This window comes from Convolutriloba macropyga, unplaced genomic scaffold (assembly GCF_964194025.1).
Source record: "Convolutriloba macropyga unplaced genomic scaffold, txConMacr16.3 SCAFFOLD_1005, whole genome shotgun sequence".
Taxonomy (NCBI): domain Eukaryota; kingdom Metazoa; phylum Xenacoelomorpha; order Acoela; family Convolutidae; genus Convolutriloba; species Convolutriloba macropyga.
Genome location: NW_027453555.1, coordinates 39,993 through 61,242, shown reverse-complemented (window position 1 = coordinate 61,242; position 21,250 = coordinate 39,993).

Genomic DNA, 21,250 nt, shown 5'->3' with positions numbered 1-21,250 from the left:
AACTGTTACCAGTTTCGTAAAGTTAAGAATTTTAAATAAAAGATCACGGCTGAATGTGAATATAAGAAGAGAACCAAAGAAGAAGTTAAAACTACTAAAACATTCTTCAATACTGATTATATTAATAATAATGCAATATATGAATATGGTGACTTCAATCGGTGGCTAGGTTTCGAAAAGGAAATATATGAAGGTTATGGTTATGATTTTGAGTTTCTTGGAAAAAGAAGTATTCAGTTAAACATTGAACCAACTAAAGCGTCTATTGGTAGTTATATAGATTTACCTCCAGATCTGAAAAACTCTAAATCGATATTAAATATACGTAGTTATAAATACAGCTGCTTACAACTAATTATTACTGCTTGGCTACATCCCGCGCCACACCATGCAACTCGAGAAAGTAAATATGTAGATAAACTAATTAGACCAAGACAACAACATGAAGATGATTTTGCTCATATAATAAGAATACAGAAATTGTATAATATTAATATTTTGGTATACACACTTGTGGTAATGGTAAAATAGAATAGTTTAAACAAGTGGATGTTTTTAATAAAGATAGAAAAGATGTAAGAATACTAGTTTGGAGTAATGGTCAAATAGAACACTGTGCCCTAATAAAAAATATAGAAACCTTGTTAGAACGACCAAATAAAAACAACATTAAATATTATTATTGTGATAGGTGTACCTATTGGTTTAACTCACAAATTAAATATGATAAACACGAATGCAGCACCTCATTCAAACCAGAGATTGTTTGTCCTAAGAAAAAACATATTACTTTTGTAAATGAACACAAACGTCAGAATATAAAAAATATTATAACCGCCGATATAGAATGTTGCATTGTTGAAGTCTCAACTAATGATTTAAAATATGTAATAGCTGAACATATTCCGATAGCTGTGGGTTACACCTGGCAAGGTAACTTCAAACACTACTTCGGTCTAGGCTGCATCAAAAGATTTGCTAGAGATCTGTTAGAAATAGAAACTGAGAATAATTTCAAACATAATGAAAAGATGATATTCACAGAAGAAGATAAATTATATCATGAAAGTATTAACACTTGTCATATCTGCAGCAAAACATGTATTAATAAAGTAAGAGATCATTGTCATGAAACTGGTAAATATAGAGGACCAGCATGTAAAATATGTAATCTAAGATACAAACAACAAAACTTCATTCCAGTAATATTCCATAATGGCTCTGGCTATGACTTCAACCTACTATACAGTGAACTCTTCAAACAGAATAATGATAAAAGAAAAGTAGATAACATAACACTAGCTGCTGGTAAGTCTAAGATGTTTAGCATTGGTTGTCTCAAATTCTTAGACAGTTATAACTTCTTAGCTATGCCTCTAGATCAAATGGCAAAGATATACGGATGTAAAACTAAAACATTGTATCCATATGAATACTTTGGTTTAGAATCCTATAATAATCTTATAGGTAATCTAAAAAAAGAAGACTTTAATTCCTCTCTACATAATAAATTACCAACACAAGAGGAAGTAGATAATTTTAATAATGAAAACAATCATAAAACTGGAAAATATCTAACTATAGAGTATTTACAGAATGATGTGGAAATATTAGACTATTGCATGAATGAATATGTTAAACTAAGTATGAAAGAATTCAAGCTCAATTCACTACATTACGTTAGTCTCCCGGGTTATAGTTTTGATTGTTGGTTAATGTCAAGCGGTGTAACATTAGATACATTACAAAATAAACAAATGCTAGATGATTTTGTTGGAGCAAAGAGAGGTGGTATATGTGGAATAATGGGTGATAGATATATAGATAACAGTGATGGTAAGACCATATGGTACATAGACGCAAACAACCTATATGGTTATGCAATGACGCAAAAGTTACCTTATAAGGACTTCCAGTTTACTACTACTACTCTTGATACAATATTGAATACTCCAGATGATAGTAATCATGGTTACTATATAGTTTGTGATATTGATTATACTAATGAATGTAAAGAGAGAACAGAACAGTTAGCACTAATGCCTAATAAGAGAAAGATAAATGATAATGAATTGGGATACCGACAAAGAGAGAAAAGTAAAGCAAGATCAGGGAAACTGCTTCACAGATCAGAGAAATTAATCTTAGACCAAAACAACAAAACAGAATATATGGTTCATTATAGGACGTTAAAGTTCTATGTTAAGATGGGAGTAAAAGTAACAAAAATACATAGAGTAATTAAATTTAAACAAGATTATATATGTAGCGATTATATACAAAGCAATACAAATAAAAGAGCAACAGCTAAAACTGAAGCAGAAAAGGATGTAAGGAAATTAATGAATAACTCTTTATATGGAAGAATGTGCTTGAATGCTCTACACTTCTTTCAAAGCAAGTTCTTGCATGATGAAGAAAAGATAATGAAAAGTGTAAGTAAACCAACATTTAAGAATATAATTAGTTATAGAGATTATAGCCAAATAGAATATATAAAGAAAAAAATAAAATATGATTCTCCAGTATATTTAGGTGTTACTATCTTAGAATTAAGTAAATTACACATGTATGATGTATTCTATAATATTCTTCAACCATCCCTCAAAGATCTAACACTTCACTATATGGATACGGACAGTTTCGTATTAAGTTATAGTGAAGGTAAAGTTAGTGATGAGCATATGGACTTATCTAATTTAGAAATACCTATAAAAACTAATAATAAAGTCCCCGGCAAGTTTAAGCACGAGCTGGGAAGTAGGATTATTGAGCAATTTATAGCATTGTCCCCCAAAACATATAGCTTCAAAAATTGTCCTAAAAACACTAAAGAAAAAGGAATAAAGAAGCATAATAATACTAGGCACATAGATTATTATGATGCATTAATGAATAATACACAGAGAACAGTAGAGGAATGTAGAATACAAAAAGTTGGCAATAACATGACAACAACAAAAACAAGTAAGATTAGTTTAAATCTATTTGATGATAAAAGGTTTTATGTAAACAATATAAAAAGTTATTCTCATGATGAGAATCTATATCTATTCAAAAGAGATTTAATAAAAATGATCCGCCAAGCATCAGTGAAACTGCTCCGCATATCATTAGATGGAGACAAAGACCTACTGGTTAATAATATTCTAGAACTAACCAATAATGATGATAGAAAGTTAATTGAAGTTGCTATTATATTATATAACGAGCTTTGCGAATTTTTATAACAAATAATTTTAGACCTAATTCATTCATTACATCCATATGGTTGGAGTTAGTTTATTATAAATCATTATCTGAGCCATATATTTTTCCATAGTGTCTCCCATGATTGTATTCTTATGTAGTGTAGCTCCAGCTATTATATTTTTATTATATTCTAGAAATTTTATTATCTTCCCAGCCCCATCTACATATTTAGAATAAGTTGAAATTATTAAATCATCATGATTTGGTTCCTATGATCAATAAACTCATCTATAGTATTACAACGTCTTTTACAAGCTAAACATCTTTTTAGATTAAGAGAGAAGCTGTTTTCATTATCCATTTTTTACTCTTATTATAATTTTTCAATACATATAAAATGACTAAACTAGATAAACTTATAGAATTAAACAATCTAGAAAAACAAAACAGAAGAAATAGATTAGAAGATAAATTAAAACAACAAGATTATTATTGTGAAATAGAAGAGTTATTCGATCCTTTAACTAAAACTATCAGTGAAACTGCTTCGCAGATAAATGAAAACACTGAACGGAATCTAGCATTAGGTGAACAAACATTAAGAGCAATAGATTGGCAAAATCAAGAGTTAGATAAACAAACTAAGATGATCGAGCAAGCTGGTTCCCAGTTTAATGAAACTGCTTTGCAGATGGGTGAAACCGCTTCTCAGGTTCATGAAACTGCTTCCAAGATTGGTGAAACGTTAAAGGGGACCATAAAGCAAACTCAAGATATAGCACCAGTTTATATTGATACAAAAACAAACAAACTTCTTCATGACATGAGGGCTCAAACTAATCCTCAATTAAAATTAGAACTCGTAGATTTACCTAGTAGGAGATATAAAATGAATGGTGTTGATATAACTCTAGAGCAGGGTGCATTTTTAGTTAGGGATAATGTATATGAGTTTTCAGAACGATTTACTGATTTTCTTACTAAATCAAATGTAACATATGATGATAAGGTTGAGGAAGATGAAAACAAAATTAAAAGGTTTTTAAAGGATATCAGATATGATTTAGGAAAAGGGGATAAGAAAAGTGCTAGATATAGAACAAAAAAACGTATAATGGGGGCATAAAGATGATGTATATGGTAGGGGATTAAATAGCAACCCAGACCCAAATAATTTAATAGAAAGATTAGAATTATTAATACTAGAAACAAAAGCTGGTCATGATGGGTTAAATGATGAAATGCTAGATATATCAAAGCAACTATTATCTATGAATATTATCAATCAAAACCAACTAGATAATTTTGTTTTTAATTATGGTAAATAGGTGAAATCATGACTACGTCCATCAGGGAACCTGCTTCGCAGATGACTATGTCCATAAATGAAACGATAGAAAAACAACAACAACAACTAGCTAAAGAAGTATTCAGTCCTCAAATAACAAAGTTTAAAAGACAAAGAATAATACCACTATATAAAGATGAAACATGGTCAGCTGATTTAATTGATAAGTCATCTCTAAGTAAATACAATAATAATTATAAGTTTATATTAACAGTTATAGATATATTCACAAAATATGCATGGGCTATTCCTTTAAAGAATAAATCTGGTTTATCTATAACCAATGGTTTTAAAATAGTATTAAGTGAACATCCACAAGGTGGCTCTGAACCTAGAAAACCAGAAAAGTTATGGGTAGATAGAAGTAGTGAGTTTTACAATAAAACTTTCAAATCTTTACTTAAAGAATATGAAACAAAACTATATTCTACTTATAGTGATTTAAAGGATGTGTTTATAGAGAGATTCAATAGAAAATTATTACACATAATAAATAAACCAATGTTCATCAATGGCGATGGTAATTGGGTAAATATATTAAATGATGCTGTTGTAACATATAACAATAACATTCACTCAACAATTAATATGACACCAGTTGATGCTTCTAATAATCCTGATAAAGTTAAATACTATGTTAATTCTACCAAAGCAACACCTAAACTTAAAGTTGGTGATTATGTTAGAAATGTAGATAAACGTAATATCTTCTCTAAAGGTTACACTTCTAATTGGAATAGAGAATTGTTTAAAATGAATGAAGTTCTAAAAACACATCCACCAACATATAAAATAGAAGATATTAATGGAGAGATAATAGAAGGCAAATATTATGAACAGGAACTATTGAAATTCGAGTTTGATTTTGAATCTAATAATAAGGTTTTGGAATCATTAAATATAGACCTACGGTCAGCTACGAAGTAGATCAGGGAACCTGCTTCGCAGATTGACCTGCGGTCCTAAGTCTAATTATAATTCTAAGTCTAAGTCTAATTGTAAGACTAATTATAAGTCTAATTACAAGACTAATTATTATTCTAATTATATGTAAACAAATACAAAGATGACAAGAAATAGATTCAATCAAGCTAAACATAAATCAACATCAACATCAACAAACAACTTAACACTAAGTAAGGCTCGTGGGTTATTCCTAGAAGATAATGATGATATTGATATGAAAGATACCTATAAAATTACAAATGTACATCCTCCGATAGATGAAAAAGATGTTGTTAATAAAGAGTATTGTGACAATAACTTATTATCCTCTTCTAATAAAATAGACATTTTAAGTAAAAACATAACTGAACTAAGAAAGGGTGACTTTGATAAAGTTACAACTAAAACTTTACAACTAAATGAAACACAAGTTAATGAAGAACTAATTAATGAGTTTATTGAGTCAACAAATGAAGTCAGAAATACTGTTAAGTTTTGTAATAAAGTTGCTGCAGATACTATCTCTAAATATAATCAATTAAAGCAAGAATTTGATAATAATAAGTTTAATCAGAATATAACTAACATACACTTAGATGAATTGTTTACTAACGGTCTGAGAGAAATGAAAGAATGCAATAAATCTCTTAGAGAAGCTATAGCACAATATATAATTGCTATACTTTTACAAAGTAAGTTACTTGATAATAAAGAGAAAGACAGACTTGAGATGCATTTTAGTTTTAGTCAAGAAGATATAATGAAAGAAATAGAACGAATTTTTACTAATGAAAATAAGCAAAGCAATGACCAATCCAACAGCACCGAGTGAGAGATTACTATATCCAGATTTATCATCAGTATCAGAAGGATTGATAAACGAAAAGATTCAAGCTAATAATAAATTTAACAACAAAATTAACATTATAAAAGATATTAGAAATTATTATGAAACTGAAACTAATAACTATAATAAGAAGTTAAGTAGATATAAGAATTATATTAACATAGCTGAGATAACAGAAATAGTGTTATCATCAATAGCAACAACTGCAACAACAGGTATAGGATTAGCTTATTCTATACCAACAGCTTTTGCTACAGCAACTGTTTGTGGTTCATTATCAAAAACAATTAATACTAAAATTAGAAATAAAATTATAAAGTATTCACAAATGTATATTTTAAGTAAACAGTTTAGTGATAAGTTTCATAAATTGTATACTAAAACAATGAATGATAATAAAATAGATAATGATGATTGAGTATAATGAATTTGTTAAGTTATATGAGGATTATAAGAAGAATAAGAAAAACAAGTTGAGTATTTTTTAGATTAAAGATATTAGTGCTTAGTAATAACAATGTTTTTAGTAATAATAATATTAGTATTAAAATTTATCGATAAATATATAATCATAATCTTAGCTATAATCATAATCATAAACATAATATAATCTAAATATAATCATAATCATAATCATAATCATAAACATGATATAATCATAATTATAATCAAATAATTATCTTTTTTTTTGTACATAAGTATAACCCTCTTCCTTTTTGTACTACTTTTATACCTTCACCAGTAGTTGCAAATTTAATTAAATCAGGTGTGGCTGATAAAGCAGCTCTAGGGTTTCTAGATGCAGCTGCACTTCCTATTTTACTTGCTATTTCTAATGCTCTTACTGGATTATTAGCTACTTTCTTTCCAAAGTTAACTGTAGCCCTACCAACACTTTTAAAGAAATCTTTAAGTCCTTCTGCTTCTATTGTTGCATCAGATACTGTCATTGATTTATTCCTTCTACATAAAACAAAATTACCTTTTAACATTTTAGTACCTTTTGAAGTGATAGCTCCTCTTATATTAACAGTACCACTATAATGTCTACCTCCAACACAATATGAATTAGTTTTGAACTTATTTAAAAGACTCATTTCTATATATAAAAAATAATGGAAGTTAAAACCTATAATCCCTTTGTTGTTATTAAGCCTAAATCCAAGCCTAGGTCTAAGCCCAAGGTTAGACCTAAGCCTAAGATTAAGCTTGAAGATGGAGTTCTATCTCTAGAGAATAAAAAAAATTAGATATTATTTATGCTAAAGGTTTTGTTAATACTAATAAGAAATAGTTGGGTATTAACAAGAGTATAACTGACTAGCTATAAGTATAAGTATAAGTATATGGTTATGTATAGGTAAAAGTATATAATTATAATAACTATTTTATACTATAATTATAAATTATCGCTAGAGTTATATCTAAAATTATAATTATCGCTAGATTTATATCTTTGACTTAAATTATAACTATGATATAATATCAACCATCTAATTACCATCACTATTCACACTAATAACCTTTCTAGTTAATACTAATGCATGACATATAACATCTGCAACTGCAGCACTAAATTTAAAATTAAGTTGTATTGGTTGTGGACCTATATGATCCCTTTGATATCTAGTATCGAATACATATATTCTATAATTACTTTTGAATGTTCTATGATTCATATATGGTTTTATATTATGTGGTAGCCCATTATAATCTTTATTAAAGCTAACAACCTCTTTAAAAGCCTCATTATAACTATTGGTTCCATAATTAATATTCATTCTATCCTCAGGATAAAACTCACTACCAGTCTTACAATAACATTCAGTAACATTCATTACATCAAATGTACTTGCATCATTAGTTTGTTCATTAACATTATTATTTTCAAAACCAACTATTATATATTGCGGTCTTTCCATACCACTTTCCATACCTAGATCAAACAAGAAGTTAGTAGCATTGGATACATTCTTATAAAATGTCTTTCTTTCATAATAGCTAAAGTCTACATTATTCTTTTTACTTAAACCCTTTTGCACAATAATTCTATTATCATTACTAGGATCAATACTAGGTACACACCATGATATATCTTTAATTTTTATATTACCATCATCAGCAACTGCACCAAGATTAGCTTTAACTCTATATAGAGCTCTATCATTATTATTTCTTTTTAATAATAATTTAAATCCTAAACCATATATAATCTTTTCTAAATCATTTACGAAACCAAATAGATCACTCATCTTAACCATCATATACATATGACCTCGTTGTGCAGCAATATAGTCACCTTTAAGTTGACTATCTCTATTGACCTGATTTCTGACAAAACCACTCTCATATTCATCATCAGTACTAGTTAATAACTTATACATCAATAGATTAGGATGACAATGATCTATATATTCAATAGTCCCACCACCACTAGTTTCAAGCTTAATTGAACTAAACAATGCCATCATACCATAATTAACTAATCTGATATTAGCACCATTAGCAAATACACCACCAGCATCATCCGATACAACAAACTCTATCTCTAGATATGAATCATGTATATTTAAGTGCTTCTCTTCTCTATTGAGTATGATATTAACATTGGTATTAACCGTATTCATTGTTGCTAGATTATTAGGTTTTTATTTTATAATCTTACTTTTATGTATATCATTATTGTAACCATAAGTTGTATCCAAATTAAAATCCATTTTTATTAGATAAAAAATGACAGACAACTTGATTTTATATGAACTACAAAATATACACGAAGCTTTAACTAAAACTAAAGAAGAGTATACACTTAACTTTAGAATGATAAAACCAACAGAAAAGTTTAACTTTAGTGAACCTATACTTAATACAACAAAATTAGGTTTAATTAGATTATCTGTTTATAATTCGGTGTTTAATGTGAATAGGAGAAATAATCAATTCTTATATGCTAGTACTGTTATAGAAGATGATGAAGCTTTACCTCGGGCTCTTAGCTCTGACCCTAACCTTAACCCTATCTCTACCTCAAGACCAAACGTTACATCTATACTTAATCATAATTATAAAGGAATCCCATTGCTATATTCAACTATTACACCGGGAGCATATGAGTTAACTGATAAAGCAGAATTAATAAAAGAAGAAACTGATGGTAATGTTATAATAGAACCCGATAAGAATACGATGAAATGTTTAATGGAAATAAAACAAGGAGCACTCAGCTTTGATATAGAAAACTCACTAGCCTCATTACTAGGATTTAGAAAAATAATTTATAAAAAAGGTAGATATAAATCTCAGAAAATTATTGATATTATGGGTTTTAGTACTATTAACATTCATTGTAATGTGATATCTGGAGCTAAAGATAATGGTAAAGATACAGACATACTATATACTTTTAATCTAACTGAACCACCAGGTTACTTGATAAATATTATACCAACTAATATATTGTATCAAAATGTAACTAAAGATAGAGTAGAATATATAGAATTTCATATTAAAGATGAGCATGGAAGACCTATAGACTTTAATGGTGATGTATTAAATTTTACTTTACATTTGATTTAGACTTATACTTATACTTACACTTAGACTTATCTGTGAAGCAGGTTCCCTGATACTTACACTTAAACTAAACTACAACACTCTCCGATCCCAATTAATTCTTAGTTTACCATTAATATTTTTATTTTTAGTTATATCAATGACAATATAATTATAAGGCTCTTTCCATACCTTATTACATATATTAGCAAAATCATAATAACCAAGTTCAACATTATTAAAGAAATCTTGATATATAGATATGAGGACTTTACCTCTCTGTTCAAATAAAATGAATAGATTACAATTCTCTCTAACACTCTGCCTATCCAGAGAGAACAGGTTTTGATTAAGATATATCAAATTACAGTTATTATGTCTACCTCTACAAAAGTATTCATTAATAACTGGTTCTTTGGCTCTAACATCATCAAATATCATTAGTTTCTTTAAGTCTTTGGGTAGTTTAACAGGAGATGGTAAATCTTTTATATCTTTAATAAATTCAACATCTGCTTTTGGGTTTATTCTTTCTATACCATGGTACTGATCAGCAGTAGGTCCAATGATGTATAGCTTATCAAAGTATATAGTAGCTAGAATTAGTTTTTTTAAAAAGAATGTCTTACCACATTCACTAGGACCAGATATTGTACATCTAAAGTTATCTTGGAATGCAGCTTCAGTGATTATATCATCATCATTTAGCCAAGAATATAGATCATCATTTATGTTTACAGATATCGATGAAACCGCTTCACGGATATTATTAGTAGGACTATTACTAATGCTATTACTATTGCTATTCCTATTAGATTTACTCCTTTGATATTTTTCATCAAATAGATATATAAAATTTTCTCTATCATTATCATTATCATTATCATTATCGTTATCATTATCATTATCATTAACATTATCATAAACATTATCATTAACATTATCATTATCATTATCATTATCATTAACATTATCATTATTAGCAAAGCTACTTCGTAGATCATCTGCGAAGCAGGTTCCCTGTTTAACATTATCATTAACATTATCCTTATCTTTATCACCACCTCTACTACAACTTAAACAAAAACACTCACTATATATTCCTGGATATTTACATTGATTAACTAGAATATTCAAAGCACTTTTTATTCTAAATCCTCTATCAATAAGATAGATCATATATAAACAATAAGCCCCACAATAAGATTCCTCATTTTATTGTATTCTCTCATTAGAGCCTAGATCAACATATTCTTCTAGGAATAATGGTGGGGTTTCTACACCAAAACTATCAAAGTAATATGTTGGACCACCTTCTCTTCTTATAACTAAAACCCAATGTGTACCTTCAGTTGGATGTAGATTTACAATAACGTTGAAGTTAGGATCCCTGATACTATCTGGAGTTTGATCTCTCATTACAATCTCAATTGGTGTTAGACTTATATCTTTACCTATATCTTTTATTCTGATATCACTCATAGCATTATTATCAATATTAAATTTATTATTGAATTCCTCAAAAGTTAGGATGAGCATTTTTATATAATAAATTTGTTAAATCTAAGTCTAAGTCTAAATCTAAATCTAAATCAAATCTATATTTATTATATAAAAATGGAAACAGGTAGTGCAGTTTTTATTTTTATTATTATAATTGGAATTTGTTATATAATATATGACTCAAGACCAAGTAAATATACAAAACTAGAAGAAAGCTTTGGTGGATTTATGAATAGGAGTCTAGTTAGATTTGAATATGAAAAGTCACCATTACATACCATTGTTTATGGTGGAACTGGTACAGGCAAAACATATTTTAGTAGACAATATTTAAAGTTATACTCAGTCCAAAACCAAGATCAAGATCAAGAGCAAGATCAAGTTCAAGATCAAGATCAAGATCAAGTTCAAGATCAAGTTCAAGTTCAAGATCAAGTTCAAGATCTGCGAAACAGTTTCACTGATCAAGATCAAGATCAGAGGCCCATAGTTATAGTGTGTAAAGATGACAGAGACTGGATAGATCCTGAGTCTAATAAGTTTTATACTGGGTTTAATAAATGTGATATAAATATGATCACAAAAAATAATATGCATAAATTTCAAAATTGTTTAATAGTACTTGATGATATGGGTGATAAGTTAAATAAGGACATAGGTTATTATTTTACTGAAGGTAGACATTATAATTTTCAAATGATTGTAATGTGTCATAAACCAGCTCAAATAATTAATACAGCAAGAATGAGTTGTGATACTATTTATTTAACAACTTATAAAGGACCTGACCTATTAAAAAACTTTAATGAGATATATAAATGTGAACACGACTTCAATAAAATAATTAGTGAATTAAATAGTAACTATTATAATTGTACAGATGGAATGTCAGATGAAATTCGTTATGGTATAATTAAATATAATAAAAAGGAAAATACTTTTATTATTATTAGTAGTAATAGATCAATGATATATGATTCAAGAGTTGGTTTCCTTGATTTAAAAGCTCTTAGTTTAAAAGCTGATTTAGAAAGAGAAGATATAAATAAACTTATAGCATATATGAAACCACTAATGATTAATGCAACAGATAAAAATGTTATTAATCATGATAATTATCAGTTTTATTTTAATAAACTTCTTACTTTAAATAATATTAAAATTCAGAATGATGTTTTAACAAAAGAGACAATTAAGGGAAAGGGTATGAAAATTTTATCAAATATTGGTGGAATTATAGGCACAGGTTTATTTATATTAAATTGTTTTTATCCTGATTCAATATCAAGAAATGCTGGAACTGTAGCAATGGGAGCAAGCACAATGTTGAGTAGAGTAAATACATTAGTTAATGTTGGATATGGAGAAGAGTTGGAAGGTGAAACACGAAGCAGTTATACTGATCAGGGAAGCAGTTATACTGATCAGTGTAACTGTGACTTCGTCAATGAAGAGATGGGAATTTTGAATAGAAAGGGAGGAAAGTTTTTAAACAAACTTTATATAAATAATGAAGAATTTAGAGAAGAGATTATAAATTTTGTTAAAGATAAAAAAGAATTAGACCTTGATTTGATCTTAGATAAGAGATGTAAAACTAATACACTCAATACTTTAGGAAATAAATATTTAGCAGAGTGTATCACATCTAAAGATAATACTAAAGATTTAATTGAAATCATGGCTAAATATTATCCACAAAGTTTGTGCACCGATTCTACAGCATAGCTAATATTATCTGCAAATTTGCAAAACAACTCCGTTGAGCAGTTTGGTAAACCACGAACAAAGTTCGTTCACTAATAATTTTATCTATTAAAAATGCTTTTACAATGTTTAGAGTGTAACTATAAATATGGAAACATTGCTTGTTTAAAATATCATTATGAATCATATCATAAAGATAAAACTGATAAATGTATGTGTGGTAATATAATATTAAGTGGTATTTGTGCTAATGATTTTTCTCCATGGGGTTGTTCTTCAAAAAATGAATCTAGTTCTAGTTCTAGTTCTAGTTCTAACCCTAGTTCTAACTCTAGTTCTACCTCTAGTTCTAACCCTAGTTCTAGTTCTAACCCTAATTCTAACTCTAGTTCTAACCCTAGTTCTAGTTCTAGTTCTAGTTCTGGTACTGGTTCTGGTTCTATCTATGACTATAACTCTAACTCAAATCCTAACCCCAACCCTAACCCTTACCTTATCCCCAACCCTAACCCTAACCTTATCCCTAACCCTAACCTTAACCCCAGCTCAGAAGTATTAACTAGATGTTGTAATAAGTGTAATTATATAAAACCACTAAATAATTTTGATGAGGGTAAGTATACATGTAGAAGTTGTACTTCAGCTAAAGTTAATTGTCCATATTGTACTTCTGTTGTGAGATAAGATGGGATACGGGCTCATGTAAAGAAACGACATCCAGATATAGAATTGACTAGAGGATTTAGTAGAAATTTAACTGATCGGTGTAACCGCTTCGCGGATAAAACAATTAATCCTAGTTGGCAAAGTCCTAGAACTGTAAGTCCTTTAGTTATTAACCAAACAGAGGATCTGCGAAGCAGTTTCACTGATAGTTGTTCATGTAAATACTATAATTTTGTATCATTTCTTATTAATAATGGAATAAATATAGAAAAAATAAAAGAAAATATATATTAATTGAAAAGTATAGATAATTTGAAATAAAAAGTATAAAAAAATAAAAAATATCAAAAAAGAGGGATTCACTCTTTAAGAGCGAAAAAGAGCGATCTTTTCTACTGGGGATCACTCCGAATTAGAGTGAATCACTCTTAAAGAGTGAAATGTAAATTTTGCTTTGATTTTTTGATTTTTTATTTTTATTTTTGATTTTAATTGATTTTTTTATTGAATTTAGAGCTAATATATAGTAGTGGATAAAACAAGGGATTCAACAAACAGTAAAATTTGGCCCGATTCGACATGCGCGATTAGCGTTAGGAGAAAGGGACAAATTTTACTGGTGGTTGAATCCCTTGTTTTATCCACTACTGACGTAAGCCCGCTTACGGACTTATTGTACTTAACTTTGTCGTAGGCTTAATTCCGGGGATAAAAACGCACACTGCTGGGTTGTACCAGACCCTTATAAAACATTAAGCCCCTCAATTATTCATTCTGTAGGTTTATTGTTTGGGAATTGAGAGGTTGTTGGCTATTTTCCTTGATTCAAATCGCATATCACAACATTCGGGAAGCTCAATGACTCAGCCCTCTCGTGTAACTCTTCTACCACCGTGGGTTTGGCAGCCACTATCTCGTACACAAGGGTGATTTGAAGGTAAATACATAAGAATAGAAATGATAGAAATATTATCGACTAGACAAGCCGAAACGTGAAGCTTCGGCGCCCGGCGTGAACAAAGTGACGAACGCCGTGGAGTGATGAATACTCGCTCCAGTTGATAAGATTATCCATCACAGCTCACATTAATTAAAAATGGATATTAATACTGCATACACCACAAAAACACGCAAACTCGCACAAGCACAAGCAAACATGACACAAGCACAGACGAACATGCGTATTGATTGACACTTATGTTCAAAACGGAAATTTTAAACATTCACATAGAAAACACTATTAATTTCTTATACCGAATTTTTTTCTAATATATATGTACGCTGTAAATGTAAGTGAATTTTTTTTTGAAAAAAGTGTCAAAATGAAAACAAGCTGAGTATATTCCGTTCTTATTGGATCCATAAAACATTAGGAGGGTTGCATACTGATTGAATCCAGTATAAACAAAGTCAACGGATTCAAAACCAGGGTTCGAAATTTTTTTCATAATTTTCCTAAAGACGGTTATTTGGTTGACAACTGGTGCAAATTGTGAAGAAGAACAGTATCGTGAAGCGTCCCAATGTTCTTTTTTGAATTCTCAGAGAAGATAACCTAATAACAAAAAAGAAACGATTTATTGCCTGTCTTGGAGCTCATTTAGCAATTAACGTTATTCAGTTTTTAAGTCAAATTTTGGTTGAAAACAAACCTTTGAAATTTTTTGGTGCTTTACCATTGATATTTCTTAAGATTATTGTTGCAAGCGAATAAGCCTATATCATGGGAATTCATAGAAAAACAACAATTTTGTGAGGAGAATTTGATAAAACTGTTCATAATTTTATAAATACTGAATAACTTCTCCGAAAAGTTGATATCAAAAGCGAATATCAAATTCGCTGAATATTGATTTAAAAAAAACAACCTGAGAAATAGAAAAAAACTAGAAATTGTTATTAAGTAGTTTAGTAGTGTTTTGAGTTCAATTGAACTGAGTAACCACATAGAAAGAATAAAGGAAACTTCATATGAAGTCAGTCATGTTATATAATGTTGTTATGAAGCAGCTAAGAGCTGATAGCTCATACCACTGCTGATAGCAAGATAACAAATAATTGAATTCAACAACGCAGAAAATAATGTAAATGACAGACCGCCAAAATAATCCAAATAATCTTAAACTAATTGAAATGAAAATAGTCAGACTAAATCTCGTATGTACACCCCCTCCCGACATCACTAAAAATAATTGGCATAGCTGTTTTAGTTTTCAAAAATTTGTGACCATTTTATATCGAGAGTTAGTGCAACAATTATTAAAAATTACAACAAACACTTAGAGCCTACTGCTTGTAGTAAGAAACAAAGAATCATTGCTAAATCAAAACAACATACCGCCCAGAATAAACCTTTCAGCTTATTATACAAACCAAAAGTGGTTACACAAACCAAAGCAGGTTACACAAACCAAAACTAATGAAACAAATTTCTCCGTAGATTAGAAAAGTTTAATTGTTTCATTTTCAGTGAAATTACGGCTACTGTTGCTCTTTAAGGTAATACAACAAAGTTAACAATAAATTTAAAGTTAAATTTTTCAAGTTTTATAAGTACGCTCATATAATTTTACCTTAACTGTTAATGTGTGTTTTTCAGGTAAATTTAAGGTATGTTCAAGTAAAAATTCAAGTGGTGTCCCCTTAATTTTCAGGTAATTTCGAGGTAAGTTAAGGCTATTTCAGGTCAGGAAAAACTACCTGAACATTTAAGGTAAGTTAAGGTGTTTTTTCGGGTAAAATTACAGGAACTTTATTTAGTGAGACAGAATTTAGTCGCAGACAGGGGGTCTGGTAGGTGAGTAATCTGGACAAAACTTGTGTTGCGCCTGCCGTCTAGCACGAGAGTTTGGTCTGCTTGGTCTGGCCTCTACACTATTTTTTTCTGTTCGGTCTGGTCCATACCCGTAACTCGGTCTTCGGGCATCACAAGAAGTTCATAAATTTGAATCAAAGTAAATGGCAAACGTGAAAGAAAAAGTAAAGGTTCTGAAGTTAATCAAATATCTTACAAGCAATTAACGTCAGATTTTTAAATTATTACATTTACTTGTCAGGCAACCAACTGGCGGCCTTGCTTAATTTATAATTTAATTATACCCAACTTTGTTTATTTATAATTCAATTTGATTTCTTCTAAGGAAGGCTGGAACGATTATATCAAAAAGATTAATCGAAAAGAGCGTGGTGGAAATGAGAATGTTTCCGACAACCGCAACTATAACACGCCATGAATTATTTATTCCCAAGATTCGCGTAAAACAGTGACGTGAACAAGTGATCGTCTTCATCTGAAGTCAATATGTCTATTATTAAAAGCGGACATTACAGAGACACTGGGTATAAAGGGCGGAGGTTCAAAAGCGTATAATTTTCCTATGAGTTTACTCAACATTGTAACAAACTACAGAAAGACGAACGGTTTCTGAAAAAAAACCACAGGGAAAGAACCCCACACAATTTTAGGTACAAAAAACTGCAAGGAGCATGCGCTAACGGAAATAAACCTCTGCGTAATTCAGCCCCACTTGGCTGTTCAAGAGTTTCGCATTTACTTTCTGGTACTTTATATGAAACTAATGAAACTAATGAAACTATCACAGCCGAATATCAATCCCGACAGAGGTCGCAGACCTGAAGTTGATATATCAAGGCGTACAAGTGAACGCATTAGGTGGTGTCGTGCGCTAAAAATACCAAATGCCTTACAATTCCGTTAGTTAATAGCATGTTTAAAAATCACTTGACAAAAACTCTAGCTGTTTTTTGACAGTGTGTGATCTTTTCTGATGATTTTCAAATGCTATTATTGGATTGTTTTTCTTGGAAACATGCAAGGTTTAAAAACTAACTTTTCTTGGGTTCCAATTCGAATAAATAAAATTTTTTTTCAGTAATGACATTGCTATTATTATTGATACTTTGCACTGCCATTTTGTTTTGCGCAATCTAATTATTTGTTTTTGCACAGCAATAATGGATTGAATTCAGTGTTCTTTTCTTAATGAATGACATTTTCTATTGGTTTTTTGAAAAAAAATTTGTGCCTGAGTTGGGCTCCCTAATGAATTTAATGGATCATAGTAATTCAACAACAACTTCATTAGTGAACCATCAATTGTTCATTACCTCGTTTTCTCTGATCATAGAAAATCCATCCATGTCAAATCTCGCATTTTTACTGAATCATAGAAAATCTATGAAAACTGATTTCAAGCCTAAAAGAAGCGCCAATTTCTTGTCGCAATTTGTACTCTACTATTCTGTCTACGTCCACTTTTTGCCTTTCCTTTTGTCTTCCCTGTTAGAAATCGCTCTCGTAATCTTTTGTTGAAGAGCCAGTCATTGTAACTCTGCATAGGATTTGTTTGACAAATATTAAATAATTACAATGTGAATTTACTTTGTATAACAGAAGCATAACGCAGGTAAGCTTTCATACAGTAGAAAAGGTTTTCATGGAATTAATACGATCGATCGATGAGAAATGCGGCTTCTTTGAAACTGCTATGATGGTAAATTTAGCTTCCATTAATTTACTAGTTTTACTAAGTTCGGTTTCTATGAAATAATTATGATCCATCTATACGAATTTCGGCTGCTATATGAACTTACCCAGGTTTAGGTCCAGACTCAAATTGAGCTATGATCAGACCCAATTGAGCGCACACCGAAATTACAGGGTCTGGAAAGCGGTTCAAGCGCACAATAGTCTGGACCATGGTCTGATTTTGGTCTGATCAGAGGTCATTTCAGTCTGGATAGTCTGATCATAGCTCAATTTGGGTCTGGACCTAAACCTGGGCTATAATCAAATCGATGGAAAGTTTAGGCCATGAAATTGCTCCGATCCATCCATTGAATAATGAAGTTACGCTGATCCAACGGTGGAACCCAATAGTACCCAAACCGGGTGACACATTTGTCTTTGAAAAATTGATATTCAATTAGTTTACATAATTTAAGTTTTAACTTAAATACGTTTGCTTAAGTAAACAAACTGAGTTCTGAATTCATTAGCAGTGTCGTTGGGGCAAAATCTTATGCATATCTGCCAGTTATAAAAAGGTTTTGAAAAAAAATATTTGACTGTATGATTTAGACTGAAACCTCAAATGATATTGCAGAGAGTGAGATGGAAGATATTAGAACACATTAAAAAACTGACAGCCTAGCTGAACCTCAGAATAGTTCACGCAGTTGTGAATCACTCTTAAGTTTTCCTAAAATTTGAGAAAAACCGCGAGCTAGATATTAAATGTAAAAAGGGATAAAACAGTCTAATTATTGCTTCGTTGCCAATTTTCGGTCAAAAAATACTGGAATAAAACTAGGAAAATCGTGGAACAAAAAACTAACTTCCTTAAGTTTATTTTCTGAGCATTGCAGAACATCACGTGATCAGCCGTATCTGGCGGTTCAAGAAATAATTTTTCTCGGTTTCAGATCTAGAAGAGTTCTGAAGCTTGTTTTGTCGCACTATGAACTTTAACACAGTACAGGCTTTATTTGAAAGACATGCATGAACGTTTCAAATCCCAGAGAAGTATTAGGAAAAACCTGGCCTCTCATTATCACAGTAGATATGTGTGGGATTGATAATGAGAGTTCAATCAATTTGAATATCAGTTTGAGATATATTGACGAAGAGACAAGACAATATGATCATAAAAAACAACAAGATTCAATGTTCAGAAAAATGTAAATAGTGATTTTGACTTTTAATGAACTCGATCCAGTCAACAATTTGTTTAGATTTGCTTTAACCCAAAGAAATTGAACTTACTCGAAACCAGAATGGCAAATACAAAAAAAACAGAACGTGGTTTGCACTAATGATCATTGCTAAGTTCAGGGGAAACGTTAAAGTACAAAATAATATAAGGAGGAAAATAAAAGAAGAGAGTCTTTCCACTGTTCGATTGCATTATGAGGTGATGAAACAAAAACTGAGATTAATAAGCGCAGGGGTAAATAATTGAATCGCACCCGTTACTTATTTTGAATTTTATTACTGGGGAGCATACGTCTGTATAACTCTCATCAAGTTTATCAGGTAAATTTGGAAAGTGGAGGAAAATCTTTTGAAAGTTAATCAAAGGAGGAAAACCAGATCTCAATGGAACTGAAGTAAAGAAAGAAATGGCATTTATGTAGGACGAAAAAGTTGGATGTAGCAGAGGAAGTTCAACGGGAAAAACAGTCCGATTTTTTCAAAGTTGAGATAGAACTTAAAAAAACAGACATGACGATTAAAATTCTGGAGTAGGGAAGAATTTAAAATTGTAAAATAGTTTTTTAAAAGAAAGAAAATAATTGTGTTTCAGGAAAATGATGTTATAAATTCTCAGGATTTAGGTTTTTAGTATTAAATTGCTAAATTATTTTTTAGTGAGCCTTGACTGCTTTGCTGGTTGATGTGGTGTGATATTTAGTGCAGATATCAATCATTGACGGATATATTTTAAGCTTATTGTTCAAGCCTCCTCTACCAATGCCCAGACCCTAAAATTTTTCTCCGAGAGAGAATTTTTGACAACAATTTTGCAGAAGTTTTTGAAAATTGGCGTCACAAAAAATGTTCAAAAAAGAGTCTCTCCAGATAAAGCACATGGGATTTTACATAAGAACTGTATACCTAAAAACTGATACCAATAGACAACTTTTGTCCATTAACAGATTAACCTGGTGCTCAAATTTCGTAAATTTTGGAACACTCAAGAACCTGTTTCAACCGTTAAAAATCTCAAAAAATTTTGATCAATTTTTTTCGCAAGCTTTTTTAAAATTTATTTTATTGATACGTTAAATCATTGACTGTAGTTCGGCTTAAATTGGTTATTATCACATTGTCTGATCGTTAGTTGACAAAACGAATGACAATTTGAGGGAGATAATATATAGAACTCAAAAATAAAATATCACATTTTTTCACCTTTTCTGTTCAAAGAAACATAGCAAAAAGATTGCTGTCAAAATGCTGACAATTTGTCTGCTGTTATTCGGGGTTTCTCTTGAGAAAGTTCAGCTAAAATTGTACAGCATCAATGTTCTTCTGTTATAATCATTATCTCACAGAATAAAAAAATAGGGATCATTACACTTGGTGCCTCCGCATTTTGCAATATCCAAATGCACATGCGCAATAATTTTGAATCCTTATTTACTATGTAAGAACACTTAATCTCTGTCCGGGGGCATAACGGACCGAGCGTAGAGAGGGATGCGATTCTCAATATTTGTTTTTAACATTAAATCCGTTTTCTTTATTGAAATTCCCCCCATTGAGCTGCATATTTTAATTTTCAGAATTTTGAATCAAACTTTCTACGGAATAAAGTCAACCTTGCTCATATACGTTTTAACACCAAGCGTACTGAGATTTCTTTTCATCTCTTCAAATAAGTCATATTGACATATCCCGGGAGAGGTGTGGTAGAAAAATATTTGACATTTTGTTTGTCTCGGTGGTACCCCTTTCCAGTCAATAA